At 39.8% G+C, this 6,718-nt stretch overlaps 1 pseudogene; it reads left to right on the plus strand.

Moving 5' to 3' along the window:
- The first annotated feature begins 2,243 nt into the window (after positions 1 to 2,243).
- Positions 2,244 to 5,074, plus strand: LOC119506889 (annotated as a pseudogene).
- The last annotated feature ends 1,644 nt before the right edge of the window (positions 5,075 to 6,718 follow it).

A 6,718-nucleotide genomic window follows, 5' to 3' on the forward strand; every position in this document is an offset into this window, starting at 1 on the left:
TTGAGGTCTCACTCATTTTTGAGCCCTCACAATTCTTCCAGCCTCTACCCATTATCTAATTCCAAATCTGTTCCACAATTTTAGGTATTTGCAATAGCAGCACCCCACTTACTGGTATGAAAAACTGTGTCAGGGTTCAAGCTGCTAAAACAAACACCATACAATGGTTTGGCTTAACAACACGAATTTGTAGGCTCACGGTTTCGGAAGCTAGAAGGCTTGGCTTTCTCCCAGGGTAGATATCTTCTGACTGGCCAGCAATCTTTGGGGTTCTTTGGCTTTTTCCGTCACATGGCAGTACACATGCAATGTCTTCTCTTTTCTCCTCTGGGTTCCATTGACTTCCACTTTCTCACTGCTCCTGTAACTTCTTTCTCCATTTGACTTTCATTCAGCATATAAAGTACTCCAGTAATCTGGATTAAAGCCCAGCCTGATTAGTTGGGCTATACTTCGAAGGAACATCTTGAAGGGATCTTATTTACATTGGGTCCACACCCATGAGAATGTGGACCAAGAAAAAGAACATGTCCAAACTAAGGTACAATTCAACCTCCACACCTAGTTTCAATGCTTACCGCCATTTCTAATATATCAAAGTTTACCCTTACTGAAGTTCATATATTCAGTGTCTTTTCATAAGAAATTCATTCTTAAACTCATATTCTTATTAAACTCATTCATTCCAGATACCTGAGTACCATACTTATCTGAGTTGTATTATATCAAATTAGCTTTGAGAGACTGAATAGATAAAAGGATAATGGCCAGTCCATAAATGATGTAACTCTACAGCAACAAATTAAGGAAGGCAAACCATAAACTCTCCAGAAATGTCTTGGAAGGGTCAGGACTTGGTTAAGGATTGTCAACTTTTCTATTTCTGGCTTTCCCACTTCCAATTAGAGAAAGCTAAAAATCATCCCTGAATGAATTACCTAAGATGCTCCACTTCTTCTTAGCCCACCTACAGCCTCCCCTTGAATCAGAGCATATCTGAAACCTTTCTATTTTTTCTCTATAAAGTGTTCCTACTCCCCTTACAGAATTTAGACTTTAATAAATGCAAGAGATGTTGGCTGACTTCCATGCGATAGCAAGTACTGAACGAATAGCCTCTGTTCTCATTTTTGTGGTTTCCTGTTTGTTTTTTCAGGGTGGAATGCCTAGATCAGAAACATTGGCTTGAGATTATGTAGATGATATACAATTAACTTCCGGAATTTTGCACTCACTGTTCTTCCTTCCTAGGTCTATTAGTTTCCTAGAAGCTTCTTAGAAGCCTAGAGCTGCCGTAACAAATTACCACAAACAGTAGCTGAAAAAAACAGAAATTTATTTCCTCGCAGTCCTGGATGCCAGAAGTCTAAAATCATGGTGTCAGCCAGGTCATGCTTCTCTGAAGGTTTTAGGGAAGAATCCTTCCTTGTGCTTTTTTTTTTTTAATTTAATTTAATTTTTGTTTTCTTCCTTGCCCTTTTATTCTACCTGATTCATATTTCTTTTCCATTTCCATAAGTTTTTAAATTACTGTGTTTTATATTATGTCTCAAAATTGCCTCTCTTCCTTTTTCCTTCAGGCACACAAATGATCAGAATGTGAAGCTATTTTCATGTCCCCAAAACTTCTCTCTCATTTTTTTTATCTCAGTCTTTTAATTTATATTCTAGATGATCTCCTCAAGACTGTTCTCTGTTTTATTGATTTTGCTTTATATAGCGTGGATTCTACATTTATTGTTTTATAATAGAATTTAAAGTTTGCAACTGCATTTTAAGTGTCCTTTCATTCTTTCCTTATCTCATCCCTTCTTTTCAATGTCTTAATACTCATTTTTCAAAATGTCTTTTTAAAAATAGTGTCTTTCTTTTCTGGAATTATAATGAGAATACAAGGAATGGAAAGCTCTAACCAGGCTTGATGTGCCTATTAATAGAGTTGTAAATTTTTCTTTAGTTTCCCGATGTTTGGCTATTCATAGAATTGCTATCTTATTTTAAGCTACAGATGTGTAGTTCATGCAGTTAAAATTTAGCAGTTGTTTTTATCCATCAATACGGGGCATTGGCCATGAACTTAGGCCTTGTGTAGACCTAGTTGGAAAACTTTATTTCCCCATTTTGTTTTTGTTTTTCTTTCTGAAATTCATTAACTCTTATGCCAGTGTCAGAATTCCCTATTCATTTCTCTGTGGACCCCAGCCTCCCATCACAGTTTGGTCAAGCTCATTGTCCTTACTAGCATGCCTACCTTGAGAATGGAGATCAACTTGCTACAAGAAGTTCCACAAATTTTGATTATTCTTATTGTCAAGCTGCTGCATGAGGTCTATAGGATAGGTAGATCTTCTCAGAGAAGGTCCTTGTAAATGCAGTAGATCAGCAGCAACAAGAATGCAATGTGGCAGAGTATGCTTTCTAAATCGTGAACTCCAGATCACCCCCTTTCAACTAAGAGGAGCTAGCAAATCTCTGTCAGGACCTCCTTCCTGCCAAAGGCATGGTATTCTCAAGAATTTGACCTTCATGTTGACTCTTGTTTCCTTCTTCAACCTGGTGCCATCAAGTACTTCAAATATGAATTAGTCGATACGTTCCACATGAGGATAGTGTCTACTCTTAGTACCTACTGCTGATATAGGATGTTCCATATTTGTGATCCTGTGATCATGTAAGTGGATATTGCAGAGAGAGAGAATTGGGAACATGCAGCAACCTCATCATCATTTCTCTCATCCTCACTTATTCATACTTAAAATTTTCAAAAAAGGTGTTGTTAGCACCTTGAGGGGGCACCATTCTCTGGTTTGAAGAGATATAATGCATCTCCTGCTCTTCCACTTTCAAATATGAATATCAAGAGATTGTCTCCCACAGTATGATCTATTGGAAAATTTGAAATAATGGTGAGGGAATTTATATCGCAAAACAATAGATAAAATAACTTTTTTTTAATTCACCCAGTTTTCAAAAGGTTGCTGAGTTCCTTCTGCCAATTCAAGGCTCCACTTCTCAACACACTGCTGAGCCTTCTTTCATTCTCTTTCTCGCATTGTCTCCAAAAAATAACAACCAACAATAAAAATCCTGTCTCTTTTATACAGAGCAATTCAATTTCTTTAAACTCCCACATTTAAAATTTATTCATGATCTCTATATGCATATCTAAAGACTCATTATGGGCTTTGATAAAAACAAGGGCATACTCTTCAATTTTATTGTTTTTCGTCTTTTAAAAGAATATAAGAGAATAAAGAGAGATGTATAAATAAGGAAATATTTATCATTGCCAACTTAAACAGCTTGGAAGGCAGAAGCAGCTGCTGTGAGGTTTGTTGTTTTATTATATATCTATATAGGTATAAATTCATGTGTTTAGATGCATGTGTGTATATATATATATAAAATTTTGTTTCATTTTGTTTTAATTATGTAGTGCAAGCAAACCTATTGTAGCCACAGCCAACTGCACAAGTAGCCAATATTCAGGCTAAACATTTCTATGAGGGGGCTTAGCATGAAAAGGCCGTATTTTTCTGAGATATTTTATGAGGAACTCAACAAGGAAATTCTTGTGGCACAAAGTTGTTGAATCATATCATTTTTTTAAGAAAATGTAAACCCTAAGTGAATGAACAGAAAATTAATTAAAATTGCTTAGTGGAAAGGCTATTGGTGCAACCACACTTTTCTGTAAATCCTTGCAGTGACAAAAAGTCATCTTTGTATGTACCCTCCTTTTGGATTCCTAAAGCCTAATGTGAGCTTTAATTTACTTTCTTCAACAAATCTCTGCCATATGATCTATGTAAATAATCTCACTGGCTACAATTTCTAAGCTAATATTGCATGTGAATATTTGGTCTTTTTGTCATTTAAGAAGTAATGATGTTATAATTAAGTTTTTGTGGCTATTTTAAACCCATTTGAAGGCACCAATTATTATAAATTATACCATTAGACTATGTACTCTATTCTGAAATATTTTCCCATTGTTCAATAATATAAAACTTTATTTAATGCTCTCCTAATTATTATTTAGCAATTGACAGCATTGCCTTAGCATCTATATTAAACATATTCCAGGCTATTTGACAGATGATATAACGATATATGATAAAGAAGTACAAAATATGTCTCTAATATAGAATTGTATTTTATTTCTGGAATCTATTGTAGTTTTTATTTTTCCAGTGAAATGAGTAGTTATTTACTTGTGATTCCCATTCCACAAATAAAGACACTTTTTGCTTTATAAAAATGTTATAGGAGTGCATGCGCGTCGCTCTGCGCAGGAGCCTTTCAGCATCGCGTTCCTGCAGGCGCTGAAGCTGGTGGTCTGCGGGCTGGCGGGGGGCTCCGCGGCCGTGCTTTTCTTGGCCGTGGCTGTGGGGAAGCCACGCGTGGGTGGAGACGGCGGGGGGAGGGGGGGTCCTGTGCGCCTGAGTCTCCAGGCTGGGTGATGGGCGTGCGGCCTGGGCCCAGCGTCTGGGACCCCAACTGGGATAGGAGAGAACCACTGTCTCTCATCAAACTGCGGAAAAGGAACCTGGAATCTGGAGAAGAACTGGCGTCCCGACTGGACCACTGCAAAGCCAAGGCCACGTGACACATCTTCCTCATCTGGCACTCCCAGTACCACGTGGACGGCTCCCGGGAGACGAACTGGACCCTGACCCCGCTGGGGGTCTGTAGAGTCAGCACAGACCTGCTCAGGGAAGGCGCCCCCATCGAACCAGGCCCGCACCTGTCCCACTGGAAGCTGGAAGCTGTGAGGTGTTAGGAAGATGGAGCCCGAATTGAGGCCACATTCTGGAACTACATCCACTGGGTGGATGCCAAGCAGGAGGAGGACGGTTAAGAGATCTTCATCTGCCGTGCTAATCTCATCCATTACATCGTGTGCAGGGCCCTGCAGTTCCCCTCTGAGGGCTGGCTTTGTCTCTCCCTCAACAATGGCAGCATCACGCACCTGGTCATCCGGAGGTGGAGCAGCACCGTGGCCCTGAGGACCCTCGGGGATACAGGGTTCATGCCCCCCCACCCCACCCCGGACAAGATCACTTGGTCCTGAGGACACAGTTCTGGGCATGGAGTAACCAGACTCGCCTCTTTTCAGCTCCGAAGTCTGGCTCTGTTCCATAGGTCCCCGAGGCCCGTGAATCTCCTTCCCTCTGTGTCCTGTCACAGGCCACATTTCAGTTGCATTTTATTTCCCAAGCAAGAAGCTGGTTGGAAAGTAGAAACATCTAAGTTGCTGCATTTCCAGAAACATTAAGCTCTGATAGCTGATTCTGCAAAGTTTTCTGCCTTACTGTGATCGGATTGGATGACCCTGTGGGGTGTAAAGTCAAATATTTCTCCAAGAGAAGCTGGGCCCATCCTAGAAGGGTGGCCAGCCCAACACAGGGTGTCTCTGTGATGACCACATGCAGACAACCACCCCCCCACCACCACCATCAACACAGCCCTGCAGACCAGAGGATGCTCAGAATAGTGCACGTGTGGAATGCGGGTTTTTGTTCACAACTCCTTTCACTTCATTCTTTTCATAAGGTCCTTCTGTCAAAGACTTTCCTCATGTGGGATCTCACTTTGAATCCCATGGTCTTACACCAAGACTAGATGGATGGGAACTGACCTGCCTTTCAAGGCCTTTGAAGGTATGAGAACTGATGATAAATTTTAACACTGGCTTCCTGACAGAAAAATCATGTTTAATAAAAGGCATTTTAATATCCCCGAATGAAGACTCAATTGTAGTTTGCCTCTGGTGATTGCTAATCTTTTATGCTTGTGGATTAAAGTATTTAGATGTCTATCCCAAGTATTGTTAATTTAGGAAATAAATATAATTTCTATGAAGTGCAGTTATAAACATTTCTGCAATTAGTGCAGCTAATTGGAATATTTGATCCATTTGTCAACTTTGGAAGTAATTACATAAGAAAATTTTATTTTCCTGCTTTTTGTTTTGAATAACTGCTGCTAATCCTGAGTGTTTCCACTGCTTAAGGCTTACCCAGCAGATGTGGTTGGAAATAGCTAAGTTCCTGACCCAGGACAGCGAGTTTCATAAACAGAAAAGCACAGCACCGGGTACCACTCTAGAAAAGTGTGACAGGCCAGGGACTGTGCCGATTTCTAAAAACACAAATAAAAGAGAGCACTTACTAGACCTGAGATGTAGCAAAGACTTTTTTAAAAAATGGTCCTAAATATGCTCAAGAAGCTAAAGGAAAACAAGGACAAAGAACTAAAGGAAACCAGGAAAACAAAAGAGGAACACAAAGAAAATATTATTAGAGAGAAGGAAATTATGAAAAGAAATCAAACAGCTGAAGACCACAGTAACAGAAATTTAAAATTCCTTAGAGGGTTTCAGTAGCAGATTGGAGCTGGCAGAAAGTCAGAGAACTTGAAGATAAGACAACTGAAGTCATCCAGTCTGAAGAAGAGAAAGAGGAAACAATGAGGGAAAGTGAGCAGAGCCTGAGGAAACTGTGGGACACCATCAGGCCAATATATGCATTGTGGGAGTCCCAGAAGGAGAAGAGAGGATGGTCAAAGAAACAATGGCAGAAAATTTCCTAAATTTAACAAAAGACATGAATTATACACATCCAAGACACTCCAAACAGGATAAACTCAAATAGACCCAGATCAGGGCTTATTATAGTCAAACTGTCGAATGCTGAAGACAAAGAGAACCCTGAAA

The sequence above is a fragment of the Choloepus didactylus genome, chromosome 12 (assembly GCF_015220235.1).
Source record: "Choloepus didactylus isolate mChoDid1 chromosome 12, mChoDid1.pri, whole genome shotgun sequence".
NCBI lineage: Eukaryota > Metazoa > Chordata > Mammalia > Pilosa > Megalonychidae > Choloepus > Choloepus didactylus.